The sequence below is a fragment of the Felis catus genome, chromosome E1 (assembly GCF_018350175.1).
Source record: "Felis catus isolate Fca126 chromosome E1, F.catus_Fca126_mat1.0, whole genome shotgun sequence".
Taxonomy (NCBI): Eukaryota; Metazoa; Chordata; class Mammalia; order Carnivora; family Felidae; genus Felis; species Felis catus.
In genome coordinates this window covers 4,014,063-4,030,288 of record NC_058381.1, presented here as the reverse complement: position 1 = coordinate 4,030,288, position 16,226 = coordinate 4,014,063, and the positions used below count along the sequence as shown (strand labels likewise).

The following is a 16,226-nucleotide window of genomic DNA, read 5'->3' as shown; positions in this document are numbered from 1 at the left end:
CCTCCCCTACAGCTCTTCCCCCGGCGGTAACTTGCCACATCCTGAAGTCTCTTCTGACACCAGATGCGGAAGGTTGTGGAGCTCTGTGACCTCGAGTAGAACCGTCGTCTCCCGTCCCTTCTCTTGTTCCTGACGTCCCAGAGAAGTGGTACCTCACGGGCCTTCTGGGTGATGTTAGTTAGGTTCACGTGGAGCTTAGATAATCGCCTTGAATCTCCAGTTCACTTTTTCAGGGAGCTGGGAAAGCCATCACTACCACCCGTCTGCCCAAAGAGGATTGGGAGATAGGCTTTTGGAGTTCAACCCGTTTTCAAGAGTGACCCACTTACGCAGTGTCACAGAGCGGGTTTCTTCTGTGGGCAGAGGATCCCGTGCATTAAATGATTAGGTATCATTTAACTCTAGTTTGGACGCTCGTGGCTTCTGACCTTGTCTCCACGTTCCTGACAAAGGCAGTGGGCTAATTTCATGCACGGACTGATACTTCGTATGATAAGAGGGAGTATTTGCAGTAGGGACTGGCCTGAAAAATCCGGACTGTATGTTGCCTTAGTATATCTTTTCCCCCTCTGTTAACTACTGAAGTGACAGCAGCCGTGCAGCGTGCACCTTGATCATGTTTCCTTGGGGAGAAAAACTGGGTACGTCATAGGACAGAGTAGATTTGTGACTCCTTTTGTGGTGGAGGCAGGCTGGTTGAAGGCTTCGGCCAAATTTTTGACCCTTTAGGATATTCTAGTGGTTTATGGGAACGGATAGAATTTTAAAAATAAAGACTTAATCTAAAAATGGTGCATCACGGGGGCACCTGGGGGGCTCATTCGGTTGAGCGTCCGACTTCGGCTCAGGTCATGATCTCCCAGTTGGTGGGTTCAAGCCCCGGGTTGGGCTCTGTGCCGACAGCTCGGAGCCTGGGACCTGCTTCAGATTCTGTGTCTCCCTCTCTCTGCTCCTCCCCCGCTCATGCTCTGTCTCTCTTGCTCTCAAAAATAAACAAACATTTAAAAAATTGAAAAAAAAATTTTAAAAAATACAAGTGGTATATTGTATCATAAACACATTGTACAAAAAGAGTAATCACGGAAAATTAGAGCTTCCTTCTACTTCAACAGATGTGAGTTTCCTCATTTCTTCCCCAGAGGCAACCACTTCGAACAGTTTTTTACGTGTCCTTCGAGAGAGACTCTACACGTAATAGAAAAGCATGCACACACCTCCAATCTCCCTCCCCCCTCTTTTATTTTTAACATGAATGATAGTATAATATGCCCTCTTGACTCTGCATTATCTCTTCAGTTTCGCGGGATATCTTGGACAGTCTGCAGCAGAATGTTTAAACCAGTACTCTTAATCAGGGCGCCTGGTGGCTCAGTCAGTTCAGCACCCGACTTCGGCTCAGGTCATGATCTCACGGTTCGTGAATTCGAGCCCCGCGTCAGGCTGTGTGCTGACAGCTCGGAGCCTGGAGCCTGCTTCCGATTCTGTGTCTCCCTCTCTCTCTCTGCCTCTGTCCTGCTTGTTCTCTGTCTCTGTCTCTCTCAAAAAACTTTTTTAACTAGTACTCTTAAATGTTTAGATGGTGTCTCAGAAGTTGACACAGCAGCTCTTTTGAGATTTTTTTTGTGATGAATGGCAAGACTGGCGATCACTTGAGGGAATCTCTGCAGTCACGTTAGGACAGATTTTTGTTTCTCTCTCTGTGGGATAGGAAAGGAAGCTCTATCAGCAGCCCGACTTCCAAATAGACACTGAGTGTAAAGAAAGGTTGTCCGTTTGGATGACTGATCAAGCAACTGAAACCAAAGACCTTGAGATGTGCATAAATAGCAGTGATCACAATCCCGTGCCATTGGTCCCATCGACAAGGCTACCCAGTGATACCGTGCGAGACGTAATGAGGTGTAGTCCATCCACAAACAGGTTTGCAGCAGTAACCTGGTAGCTTCTGTTCTCAGGTTTGGAAAGCTGGACAACAAAGAAATATCAAATGAGAAAAAATTTCAAAGATGCCGTTTATTCTTGCGTTAAAAACATGAAATATGTAGGAGTAAGTCAAATGAAAGGTGTATGTAACCTCTACAGTCAAAACTGTAACATTATTGGGACGCCTGGGTGGCTCAGTCGGGTGAGCGTCCAACTTCAGCTCGGGTCATGATCTCACGGTTCATAGGTTCAAGCACCATGTCAGGCTCTGTGCTGACAGCTCGGAGCCTGGAGCCTGCTTCGGATGCTGTGTCTCTCTCTGTCTCTCTGCCCCTTGCTCGCTCTCTCTCTCTCTCTCTCTCTCTCTCTCTCTCAAAAATAAATAAATATTTAAAAAAATTAAAAACTATAACATTGTTTAAAGAAATTAAGGAAAGACGAAACGATACGCTATGTTCAAGATGGGAACACTCAGTACTGTAAAGACATCAGCTCTCTCCAAATTCACCTGTAGGTTCAGAACAAATCCACTTAGAGTCCTCAGCCAGTTTTTTATCTTGTCCCTTAAGAAGCTGATTCTGATGTGGTGTTTAATAATTCTTATGTGGCATTTGAAAGAGCCAAGGCAATTTTGAAGAACAAAGGGGCCGAGCACTCACGTCAGCGAACGGGACTCTTACCATAAAGCTGCATTGTGGTGTCGCCCCAAAAGTAGGCAAACAACCCCGGTGGGAACAGTCCCGCATACACAGTGTCACTTGATTCTTGACAAGGGTGTGCCGCAGTGGAGCGGAGAAAAGGCAGTCTCTACGGTAAATAAGGTGATATCAGCTGGGTATGCATATGGGAAATAAAAGAATTTCAGCCTCTGCTGTCATTCTCCATAAAAATCTGTGACCAGAGGATTGCAAATCTCAATGTGACAGGTGAAATGAGAGCTTGTGGAGGAAAACATAGGAGAACGTCTTTATGACCTCGGGATGCACAAGCCTTTCTTACAGGACACAGAGACTAACTGTGAGAGAAACACACGGTGGGTGGGGCTTCCTTCAAATAAGAAATTCTGTTCATCAGAAGATACCACAAAGCACGAAAGATAAGCCAGAGAACGAGAATCTGTATTCGCAGCGCATACATCCGACCCAGGAGCTGTATCCAGAGTACATAAAGAACGCCTATAATTTAAGAAAATGGCTGACAACCCATTAGAAAGAAAGAGGCAGAAGGCCGAGAATTTGGACTCCCCAGAAGAGGATAGCTGGTTGCTGGTGAGCATCTGAAAAGATGTGCCGCGTAAGTAGTCATCAGGAGATTGCGAAGCAAAACCACGATTGTCGTGCCATCACACCTACCGGAATGGCGGAGGTTGAAATGGCAGGCGTGGCCGGTGTTACTGGACGTGGACTGGCTGGATTTCTCACATACTGCTGGCAAGGCTATCAGTTCTGTAACCACTTTTCAAAAATTTTTTTTCATGTTTATTCATTTTTGACAGAGAGAGACAGAGCATGAGCGGGGGAGGGGCAGAGAGGGAGACACAGAATCCGAAACAGGCTCCAGGCTCTGAGCTGTCCGCACAGAGCCCGACGCGGGGCTCGAACTCACAGACCGTGAGATCCTGACCTGAGCCGAAGTCGGACACTTAACCGACTGAGCCACCCAGGCGCCCCTCTGTAACCACGTTGGAAAACTGACCGTGTCTCCTAAAACTGAGCTGCACAGAAGCATGTATAAGACCACTTCTAGCAGCATTATTCCAAATATTCTCACCTGGAAACAACCCCGTGAGCATCTGGCCTGCGGTGGGTAAATACGTCACGGCGTCTTCATACGGCGATACAACGGGAAACGAGAACAAGTGATCTACGGCTACTCACTGCACGCCACGGAGGATCTCACAAACACGTCGAGCAAAAGGAGTCTGACATAAGAGGACGTGCTGTCAGATGGCGTTCCGTTCTCGTAAAGGCAGAACTTACTCACAGTGTTACAGCTCACCAAACAAAGTGGGGCCCTTTGCGGGAAGCTGTGAGGGACCAGGGGGCACGAGGGATCCTGGTGTTCTGCCAGTCCTGTTTCTTGCTAGGGTAGTGACTACCGGGGTATTCACCTTGCAGACCATCTCTGAGCTGTGCAGCTACGACTTTTCTGTTTCTGTGTTCTACTTGGATTGAAGACTACGTGTAGGGGCGCCTGGGCAGCTCAGCCGGTGGAGTGTCCAACTCTTGGTATCAGCTCAGGTCATGATCTCACAGTTTGTGGGATTGAGCCCGTGCTCAGCGTGCGATTCTTTCTCTCCCTCTGTCTCTCTCTTCACCCTCTCCCCCACTTGCACTCTCTCTAAAAAAAATAAAATAAAAGTATGTGTATAACTACATGTATACACACCTACATTTGTATATAACGTGTATGCAGACAAGTGTGTATATACCTGTATAGATGTGTAATTGTGTATGTAAATGTACTTATTTATATAACATAATAAGTGTAAGAAGTGATACTATATATGCCTTTATAAATGTATGTGTATACCACTCATATTTATGTATGAGTACATATAAATGTACACACACACACACACACACACACACACACTGAGAACTCTGTCCTGAACAGACCACAAGACGGAGATGTAAGTCAGGAGAACTCGGGGGACACTTAACTCAGCCCTTCCCAGTTTCTAGGTTTTGAAAAGTTAGGATTTTTCTCCCTTGAAAGTGAGGGGGAGGGTTAGGGTTCTGGGCCGCCCACCTTCACAAAAGGGACCCTGTCCCCCTTCCGTTCTCTCCCCCATCCTTCTTCCCTCCCCTTCCTCTGTGTAACAGCCTCTGTGTCACTTGAAAACTTGCCCTCGGTGTCTGTGGACCCCTGCCCAGCCTGTCTGTTCCCTTTTTCTTTCTCCCCCCCTTCGTCTTTCTCCCTTGCCTTTAGATCTTTCTCTTCCATTTCTCTTCCCACCCACCCCCCCCCCTCGCCCTGGGAAAAAAAAATTAATGTTTGAATCTGGCATTTCTTCATTTTAGGTATTTTTTTTTCCTACCCTTAATTTTAAAAGCAGAAGGATGCTTTCGATAACGCTTTCTGTCAGTCGACACCAACATTGTACGTCTTCATTCCCCCGACGCCTCCCCTCCCGTGGCCCCCCTCCCCTGAGGAAATGACTCATCCTTAATTGGATTTGAAACAAATTATCAACACGGCACAGGCCCATTGTAACAAGTCAAACTGCGCTGGGGTGTAGCGGAAAATTAATTCTCCCCCTCCTTTTCCTCCAGTGCCGCTGTCCTCCAGTAACTAGTGTGAACCAGCTCCATGGTTTTCCTCCAGACACTTACCTGTATGTAGACAAATATTTATAAATATATTTACGTACATACGTGTTTTCCTCCTTTTTTTTTTTAAATGAAGACAGAGTTGTAACTCTACATATTACTCTGTGATTTACCTTGTTCATTTAAATTTGGCAAGTCTTCCAAATCAATAGATCTAACAAATTCTTTGTTTTTATTTTTTAAGAGAGAGAGAGAGAGAGAGAGAGAGCAGAGTGAGCGCGAGTTGGGGAGGGGCAAAGGGAGAGGAAGAGAGAATCGTAAGCAGGCTCTGCGCTGAGTGTGGAGCCTGACGTGGGGCTCGATCTCTCGACCCCGGGTCACGACCTGGGCGGAAATCAAGAGTCAGACGCTCAACTGACTGAGCCACGCGGGCGCCCCTAACCCATTCTTTTGAATGGCTACTTTGTGCCACAATATACATGCGCAGTGATTCCCCCAACCACTTCCCCACTTGATGGTTCCTGGTTGCCTCGTACTTCGCCATGATAGGGAAGCACAGCAGCCAGTATCCATAGTGAACGTGGCTTTCGTTTCGGTAGGACGGAGGCCCCGAAGTGGGGCTGCTAGCCTGACGGATGGGAGTCCATGCTAGTTAGCATGCTGGGTCTGTTTCTGAAAGTCCCAGTGCCTCCCATGTCCCTCCCATGTTTCCCTAGAACTGGTTGGGTTTTATTCATCTGATGGGTGAAAAATGGGATCTTGTTTTGAATTGCAGTCCTTGGGGTGCCTGGGGGGCTCAGTCGGTTAAGCATCCGACTTTGGCTCGGGTCATGATCTCGCTGTTTGTGGGTTCGAGCCCCCCGTCGGGCTCTGTGCTGACAGCTCGGAGCCTGGAGCCTGCCTCGGATTCTGTGTCTCCCTCTCTCTCTCTGCCTCCCTCTCCCTGCTCGTGTTCTGTCTCTCTCTCTCTCTCTCTCTTTCTGTCTCTGTCTCTCTCTCAAAAGTAAGTAAGCATAGGGGTGCTCGGGTGGCTCAGTCGGTTGAGCGTCCGACTTCAGCTCAGGTCACGATCTCGCGGTCCGTGGGTTCGAGCCCCGCGTCGGTCTCTGGGCTAATGGCTCGGAGCCTGGAGCCCCCTTCCGATTCTGTGTCTCCCTCTCTCTCTGCCCCTCCCCCACTCATGCTCTGTCTCTCTCTGTCTCAAAAAATAAAAAAATAAACGTTAAAAAAAAGTAAGCATTAAAAAAATTTTTTTTTTTAATTTTTGAATTGCAGTCCTCAACCTCTGGTATATTGGTGACTTTTGGTGGAAACTTAAAAAGATTCCCTACCCCTGCTTGTATTCATTTCAAATTATAATGACTGTGTAGGAATTGAAAAAAGAGGAAATTCCAGTCTATGAAGAAGCTGGGGGTGGGGGCAGGGACAAAGCAAGGGTCACCTACACATCCTGTATCCTAAGTTACTTACGTTGATTTTTCTTTTAAAAAGCTGATTAAATAGTTTCCAACTTGGACTTTTTAGAAGTGCAGATGTGTAAGAAACTGAAGTATGTTCTCGTTTATTGGAAAGGGTTTTTGGCACCTGGGTGACTGTGGGTCGAGCGTCTGGCTTTTTCTTGACTTTGGCTCAGGTCATGATCCCAGGGTCGTGGGATTAAGCCCCACATCGGGTTCTGCACCGAGCTCAGAGCCTGCTTAAGATTCTCTTTTTCTTTCTCTCTCCCTCTGTTCTTTTACCCTGCTTGTGTGCACTCTCTCTCTCTAAACATTAAAAAAATATATATTAAAAAAAAGGGGTTTTCTATTTCTCCCTCCCTTCCCTGTTTCAAACACTTGGAGATATTATTGGAGCCTGAAGAGAATCTTCAGGGGTAAGAGAGGAGAAGCCAGTGCCAGTTTGCAGATGGGGAGACATCCTTAGAGAATCCGTCGTGCCCGAAGGGAATGAATGGGAGAGAAGGAGCTAGAACTCAGGTCTCCTTGTCCTCTGCTGTAGGTTTTGTCTCTTGGGCCTTTTCTCTCTTGATTTTGGTATGCTACCATGGCTGCCTTGTAGAGACCCCTCGTTCGTTTGTTTCTCACTGGCCTTGGGTACTTTGTCCTTCTTCCGGACCCCTGTACGTAACACGCAGCGTTCCCTCCGTACGTTCAAGCCATGTATTGCTAACTCTGCTTGTGGTAGGAACGAAGGGTTTGGTATTCCAAAACCTGGGTTTGAATTTTGACTCCCACTCGTGTTCTGTAAAAATGCAGATCACCCCAACTCCACAAAATATTGTGAGGTCCACATGAGGTAAATGGGGGTGAACGCGTATGTTTACGCCTTTGTTACGTGCCTTTGTGAACATTACTGACCACGTGCTGCCACTGCTCTCAGCGGAGGGGAATCCAAAAATGGCATGCCCTTTGGAGAGGACTTTCTATCCTGCATGAAGCAATGAGAGAACAGTACCATGATAGTTGATAAGTAAGTGCTGAATCGTGTGCTGTGAGCCATAAATGGTGTAGGAGATAAGAACAGAGAGAGACCGGTGGGGGAGGTTGAGAAGAAGGTGGAAAAAAGGAGCCCTGAGACGGCCGTTGCAGAGTTAGTAGACGTCACGTATTTTCTCTCTGACCTGGGTCTTTTCTCAAGCCCTCCCCTTTTAGACTGATAATTTCCGTATGAGCCTCCAGATTGGTGCCCAGCTGGTTGTAGAGATACCTACCTGAGGGTGCTTACGGATTTGTGGGCCCCGTCCCCAGAGAGAAAGTGAAAAGCACCATTAAAAGCACGGGTGCCCATCTGGAGAATTTGAGCTTTTAGATGGGAACGAGATGAATCGCTACAATTAAAAGCAAGATTATTGAGGTGGGGATGATAACTATGTAGGTGGTTCTTGGCTTTTGTGCATCTTGGGCATATACACATTTTCATTGCCACGCTTAGATGTTCTTTTAATGCCAGATTAGCATTTTTGCCCATCCGCGGACAAGTACAGATTTCCACTGCTGTCGGTGGTCCTTCTGCCAGCTAAGAACTTCATGGTATTACACCTGTGCTTTGTCGTGGAACAGCGTTCATTGACAGCATTAAGGGGCAACATAGTAGAGCTGAGACGAAGATGGGCATCAGTGTCTGTGCCAAATGCCTCAGTGCAAATCGTTAACCTCCGTGGGACGCCCGTCGGGTTCGTCCTTGAAGGGTGCTTGGTCGTGAAGAACAAAGTGGGGGATGCAGGGCCCTTGTTATGGAAACAACAGTGTCAAGAGGGCTCAGTTCTCACAACAGATCCACCCCCCCCACCCATAATACATAAGCATATGTTGACTTCTGCTGATTTGTTTGTAAACATGTGTTCACGAGTGCTTTGTGTGATCGCCGAAGGAGCTACTTCTAAATCAATGGCGGTCATCGCATTACTGAACATTTTGTAGTTGAATTGTAAGCACTAACCAGCAGGTGGCTCTCGGTCACCAGACATCTGGCCAGGCAGCTAATTCGTCTCGCTTGGAATTCTGTTTTATGTGCCACCCTACGTCCCCCCTCTTCTACTCCTCAGGAGCTCTGACAATCAAACACGGAGGGTAAAGGACTGTTCCCCTTTGGTTTTATTTTCTAGATTTGGGGTTGCTCAGATGACTCTTAGGAAGAGCACCCTAGGGTTTCTGAAATTTGGTTTGGAGGTCAGAATAATGACTTGTGATGACCTTTTCCACCCTGCATGTCTGTTCTTCTGCAAACTGTTTCATCAAGTTTTTAACTTGACGTTAAAACTTTTTATTGCTCAGTGTGCCCTCAGCGAGGAAGGAGAAAACGAGACTGGTTTAGGACTAGAAAAATCTTTGACTGCAGTAGATTTTAAAAATGCCATGGCAGGAACCTCCTAGGACGCTAGGTAAGAAGATACTTTCCTTGTTTGAGGTCTTATTTGTTCTGGACTCCCACTCCAGAAAGACCGTTCGCTCAACTTCACAAAAACAATTGTTGTGTATTTGCAGAAGGCGCGGTGTGAGGCATTTATTGTCCCCAGAGTATCCGCTCCATGAGGTCAGATATCTCTTTGTGTGTCTTGTTCCCTTCCGAGCCCCAAGATTAGAGCCTGACGCGTAGAAAGTGCGCTCAGTGAGTGTTTGTAGGAAGGATGGACAGAGAGGGGCACGGGATACAGGAGAAGAACAGGACAGTCTCGGACCTCGAGAGACCGGCCATCTAGCAAATATGGCTGATGAAGTAGACGTGGGTTCATAGCCGTAGATCCTGCAGGGGCAGTTTTACTTCGGGGTTGGTCTTAGGAACTATGTGGAAGTTTGAGAAAATTCTGGAAGGAAATAAAAACTTTCCCTTTCCCTAGGTTGTGTCACTTCTCCAAGTCCCACTACTCCCCGCCCCCCCCCCCCAAACCCCGGCCCCACGTTTGAAAATCTTTGTCCCCTGTATCCAGTCTGTTCACCAACACTTGGGGGGTTTTCCTTTGACTCAGGGTGGGAATTGTCCTGCTCTTCCCGTTCCCTCTTGTCATTTCCCTCACCCAGACCCCCGCCACCTTCCGCCTAAATTACACAAGCCTCCTGGCCCACCTCCCTGGCTGCGGCCTCTCCTCAGCGTAATCCAGTCTGCATATTGTTGCCAGATTTTGCCTCCCAAGAATTTATGTCAAAGAATCTATTTCTGATTGAAATCTGAGCCCCCAGGCATCTTTATATGCACAGAGAGAAACTACCAAGAAAAGTTCCGAGAAAGGAATTACACTTTTCATCCCGTGGTAGCGTTTTCTCATCTTTTTAGACAAGCCTAATTGCAAAGCCTTGCAGACTGTGTGTTTCACTGACACCCTAGAAATGGGGTCTCTGGGCCTACCTGCCAGCCTCTCTCTGCCCTGTGCATACACAGACACTGATACATACATGTATTTTTAGACAAAACCAACATTTTATATAGTCACTCTGATGTCTTTCTGAGATGCTAAGAAAAGCTAAGGAAGACTACTTCTTAGAATTCACTGCTTTTCAATTCTGTTTGGTCCATAAGAGTGCCCTCCCCTATGATTTTCCAGCAAGCTTCAGCCCCTTCGACTTGTCAGCAGAAAAACGTGAGTTATCTGCGCACCCCCCCCCCATAGTATCATCATTTAATCCAAAGCATCATTTACTTTGGGGGATGGAAATGAAGTATTTTCATATCTTCAGAAGCAACTGTGAAACGTTTTGCTAAAATCTTTATAAGACAGATTCCCAACCTATTTATTAATGTGGTTTTTATCTCAGAAGTTCTAGATAAGTTCCATCTTGAAAGAATATGGGCAAAAATTGGGGCGCCTGGGTGGCGCAGTCGGTTAAGCGTCCAACTTCAGCCAGGTCACGATCTCGCGGTCGGTGAGTTCGAGCCCCGTGTCAGGCTCTGGGCTGATGGCTCGGAGCCTGGAGCCTGTTTCCGATTCTGTGTCTCCCTCTCTCTCTGCCCCTCCCCCGTTCATGCTCTGTCTCTCTCTGTCCCAAAAATAAATAAACGTTGAAAAAAAAATTAAAAAAAAAAAAAGAATATGGGCAAAAATTAACCAATTTATTAAAAAAAAAAAAATTTCAGTAGTTCTGTCCCAGACGCAGAGATGTCGTATTTAGCACTTGGTTTCATTAACTTTTCGGAGGAGAAACGCTCCCTCGGTGTAATTCTGAAAGCGGGGTTGAGCTGGAAGGTGTCTTCGTGAAAGAATTCTCTTTCAAGTGATATCCTCTCCATCTGCTTGAACAAAATCAAAATCAGTCTTTGCTCTGGAGTCTTGGAGGCCCACAGCAGTAGCTGAAGTTTTGTTGTGGTTCTCTTTCCTTTTTTTAATCTCTCAAGATAGAGATGTTAAATACTCCTCTCATTTTGTCTCTCTCTGGCCTAAAAAGCTCAGTGGTTTCCTAGTTCTGTTTCATAAACATGTACTGAATGCCTGTTCTCTGGTATATTCCAAAGCCCTGTGTTTTTTTTGTTTTGTTTTGTTTTGGTTTGTTTTTTTTTTTTTTTTTTTTTTTTTTTTTTTTGCTACTAGGGATATAAACATGACTGTCATGTGGCCTCTTTCCTCGCAGAGCTCATAATTTAGGAAGGGAGGCATATGAGTAAATAGCTAACTACAATCCTGCTTGATAAATGCCACGTTAGAGGTTTTGAACAAAGTGCCATGGGAGCTCCAGTGAGTGATTGATTCAAGGGAAGGGGGGGGGGGGGGGGATGGGGATCAGGAAAGACCAAACAGGAGAAGTGACATTTGAGTTGAGCCTTAGGGGATGAATAGAATTTTGCCAGATGGACAAAGCGGTGGGGGTGGGGACCCTCCAGACTCATACAAAAACATGAGAGTGTGGAAGTTTGTGCCTTTGTCTGAGCAGCGGTGAGCGGTCTGTAGGGCTGAAGGAAGAGTAAGGGTATGGAAGGGGGTGTTGGGAGATGACGTGGCACAGATCCCTGGGGCCATGTTGTCGAGCTGAAACGTCCTCCCTGGCTTCTAGGGAGCCGGGATCGTTTGAAACAGGGAAACGTCATGGCCAGATCTCTGGTTTAGAAAGAGAGATTCCAGCGGCAGAGCCCAAGGCGATTTGGATGCGGGTGACTGGGAACACGGGGACCAGTCACAAGCCTGAGGCCATGCTCCCAGGAGAGGTGATGAGGGTCAGAGGCAGGCAGTGCCCACGGAGGGGGGTGGGATGGGGGCGCGGACGCCTTGGTAATCGATGAGATGGGGGAGAGAAGGGGCAAAAAACAAACGGGGAAAGGGCTTCAGGACTTGGCATACGGGGCGGTGGGGTGGGGGCGGTGATCACTAAATAGCGTGCCCAGGAGAACACGGGTTACGGGGTGAAGGTCATGGATTCAATTTTGGATATATGGGGTTCGCCGTGGAGGAGTCCCAAACAAAAAGGCGTAAATGCACGTAGAGCGCCTGCAGGAAAGTCGCAGGGGTGGAGGGGGGTCTGGAAGTCTTGAACACAGTGATTTTCAATCAGGACGAGCGTGGAGCGGGCCTCAAAATCCCCTGGATTTTGATAACCTGGGGTCTTGGCTGTGAATGTGCTGTTCCTCCCAGATCCACCCCCGGCTTCTGACCTGGAAGCGAGTCCCGCTTCCAGCCCCAGTTAAGAACCCAGCACCATGATGACCCCAGAGAACGCATCCTGTTTCTTTCATACCGGGGCGCGCCGAGTGCGGGAGCACCTGTTACTTCCTGTTCTTACAGCCCACAGCCCCAGGGACAGACGTCATGGCCCGGAGAGAGACCACGCAGCAGGGGGAGAAGGACCAGACAGAGTGGCTGACGAGCACTAGTGTGTAAGGGAGGGGCAGGTAGAGGAAGAGGCACCTGCAGGTTACGGAGAGGCAGCTGCCAGTGGGAGAGAGTGGCCTGGAGGAGGCCGAGGGAGGGTCGCCGGTGACAGAGGAGGCCCAGCACGGGGCAGAGTGGCGGCGGGGCACGTTTGGGCAGCAGGGTCACGGGTGAGGAGAGTTTTGTAGGGCGGGAGCAGCAGTGGGACTGCAGTGGTGGTCGGGCCACCAAGTTCAGTTGATTTTTTAAGGAAACTTGGCTGTGGACCGGTGGATTTCCAGGATGGGGACAGTTAGTGCAGCCCGAAAATGGCAGGATCCTGCAGGAGTGGGGATGAAAGGAGTGAGGACAGAGGCAGATGCATCACGGCTGCCTGCCCTGGAAGGAGTTCTGCGAGACGCGGCCTTCCAGATTCCACCCTCTCCCCTCCCGCCCCCTGCACACGGGCGGCTCACATCCCATCGGCGTGTTCAGTCTCTCTTCGGGTGCCTTCCATCCCTCCCTCCCCGTATCGCGGACCCTCACCCACTCTGCAAGGCCTTCTCGAGTCTCCCTACCCTCAGGAAGCCTTCCCCGCGACGGTGCAGAGGACAGACCCGGGGCTCAGAGCACGACGTGGTGGGTCGCACCTTTAGCTCTGCCACTACGCGCGCCCTCCAGAAAGTCACTGGACGTCTCTTTTCCTTGGTCTTCCTGTCAGTAACACCTGCGCTGACCTATACCCAGGCTTGCGTATGACTAGAAGGGGACTGTGGATGTAAAACGCCCCTGAAATCGCAGAGGACAGCACCAGTGTGCAACGTCACCGTTTCCGGGCTATGCTTACCGATCTCCTGCATTCAGGGATGGTTTTGGCTGAATAAGTTCCCTCAACTTCGTTTTTTAAGTCACTGACCATTAGGCCAGAACACTGAGGACAGTGTGACAAGCAAGCTAGTCCCTCCCCGGGGGAGCTTATAGTCCAGTGTGGGAGGGCAGAAAATAACCCACTATATCGTATCTGATAGATAGGTGTCTAAGTGCTATAGAGAAAAATCAGGCAAAATGAGGAGGTGGGCTAAGGACTTACAGGGGAGGGCACTGTTTTAGATGCGGTAGTCAGGGGAGACTCTCCGAGGAGGTAGCATTGCAGCAGAGTCAAATGCAGTGAGGGCCCAAGGCCACGTCTCGATCTGGAGGACAGCAGGTGCTAAGGGCCCGAGAAGGGAACGCGTTCGTTGTGTTCTGGAAGCAGCAAGGAGGCTAGTGTGGCTTGTAGGTTATAGGGAAGACACTGCATTTTACGTGGAGGATGGTGGAGGGTGGGAACAGAAGCAGGAGACAGGGAGGGATACGGGGCAGAAGCAGTGACCAGACTTTAGACATGTTTTATTTATTTATTTATTTATTTATTTATTTATTTATTTATTTATTTATTTATTTATTTAAAAATATTTTTTTTATATTTATTTTTGAGAGAGAGAGCAGAGAAGGGGCAGAGAGAGAGAGGGGGAGACACAGAATCGGAAGCCGGCTCCAGGCTCCGAGCTGTCAGCACAGAGCCTGACGCGGGGCCCGCACCCATGAACTGTGAGATCATGACCTGAGCCGAAGTCGGGCACTTAACCGACCCAGCCACCCAGGCGCCCCTCCCCTTGATAATTTGTGAAAATGTGCTCTCGGTGTGGCACGGGCCACCAGTGGGACATTCCAGCTTTAACTTCGGAGGAGCCATGTCTCCTATCAAGGCAGGTGCAGTGTACTGATCTGAGTGAGTGGATGCTTGTAGCTGGTGATAGATGCACTGTGAGGTCACTGTGTGTGTGTCTGGCCCGTTGTCCTGGTCGTCAGTACTTGCTTTTCCCCAGGGATCCGCACACGACATCCCGCGTGAATCCTGTTGTGATCCAGAGCTGGTGCTGGTGCACGAATCGGGCAGTGTGCTTTGTAAACTCACTCTTCCTTTCCTTCTCCATCGCTTTCGTTACGCCATCTCCAGTTAGGCGAGATGAGTGATTACTCCAGGGAATAAATCCAGAATCTTGACGTCTTAGATACTTGGGGCCAACCAGGTAAACAAAGTAAGGCTTTAAGGGGACACACCTGCTCTTTGAGAAGGTGGAAGCAAGCTGTCCTTGGGCTCGGCATGTTTGTGCCCTTGAGCAGAGAGGCCAGCTCTGTGTTTAAGATCTTAGTCCAAGGCCAGTGGTGGGGGAGGGGGGAAGACAGTGTCTGGATGGCTCAGTCGGTTAAGCATTCAACTTCGGCTCAGGTCATGATTTCACGACTTTGGCTCAGGTCATGATCTCACGGTTCGTGGGTTCAAGCCCCGTGTTGGGCTCTATGCTGGACAGCTTGGAGTCTGAAGCCTGTTTCTGATTCTGTGTCTCCTTTCTTTTTGACCCTCGTCCACTCTCCACACCCCCCCCTCAAAACAATAAATATACATTAAAAAAAAAAAAGAAGAAAAAAAAATCTCTTCTTGGGTGCCCAGGTGGCACAGTTGGTTAAGTGTCCAACTCTTGATCTCGGCTCAGGTCATGATCTCATGGTCCGTGAATTCGAGCCCTGTATCGGGCTCTGTGCTGACAGCTCAGAGCCTGGAGCCTCCTTCAGATTCTATGTCTCCCTCTCTCTCTCTGCCCCTCCCCCACTCACCTCTGTCTCCAATATAAATAAACATTTAAAAAAAGATTAAAACTTAGTGCAAGGAATCAAAACTTTTCTTCCAGTTTTGCCTCGGTTTGTTTCCCATAACATACCATCATCTTCTCTAGGTTTCAGAGTGCTCAACTAAAACTGAAGGACAGGTAGGCTTTTGGGGGTCCACTCATTTGTTCAGAAATCATCCTTCCGTGTGCCCTGTGTATGCAACTCATTAAGTGGTAACATGACACTTGTTACCATGTGTTGAGTGACTTATCTTCCAAGAACAGCGTTATACACTTTCCGCACATTTCACACTTGGTCTCCCCCCAACACCCCCCCCCCCACCAGAATGTAAGCTGCACCCATAACAAGAATTTCTGCTTTGTAAGAGCAGAGATTTTGGTCTGTTTTTCCTATATTCTATTTTTCCTTCATTCCCATGAGCAAGAACAATGCCTATGCCATAGTTGAGTACAGAATAAGTGTTTGGTAAGTGGATTTTTAAAAATTGTTTTAATGTTTATTTATTTTTGAGAGGAGAGACAGAGAAAGAGCACGAGCAGGGGAGAGGCAGAGAGAGAGAGAGAGAGACACAGAATCGGAAGCAGGCTCTGGGTTCCGAGCTGTCAGCACAGAGCCCGACGCGGGCCTTGAACCCACGAACTGTGAGATCATGAGCTGAGCTGAAGTCGGACGCTTAACCAACTGAGCCACCCAGGCGCCCCAAACGGATTGTTTTATATACTCCCCAGCAGGCCTCTGAGGTGGAAATTGCTGTCTGTATCTGCTGGTAGGTGGTGAAGCCGAGATCTGATTATCTCGCTCTGTGCTGGAGAGCAGCCTGCTGTCCGGTCAAGGGTGCGACTTCCGGTTCCTGCCTTGTACCCAGTAGGCAGGAGGCTTACCCACATCAAAGGTTATGGGGTAGCGGTGATTTCCAGACAAGAGGAGAAACGTGAGAAGTGACGGAGAAGCCAGTGGCCGCACGCACGTCGTCCGGGGTTACGATCGCACGTGGCAGGTCCTCGCTGCCCGTTAACCACCATCGCGACTGCTAGTTCGGTTATATCACCATCGTCGTGACCATCAGTTTTCATAAATCCCAGGAACCC

At 48.5% G+C, this 16,226-nt stretch overlaps 1 protein-coding gene across 5 annotated transcripts in view; it reads left to right on the top strand.

Moving 5' to 3' along the window:
• STX8 (syntaxin 8) overlaps window positions 1-16,226 on the top strand; it is a 253,572-nt gene that overhangs the window by 34,546 nt on the left and 202,800 nt on the right. The window lies entirely within an intron of this gene.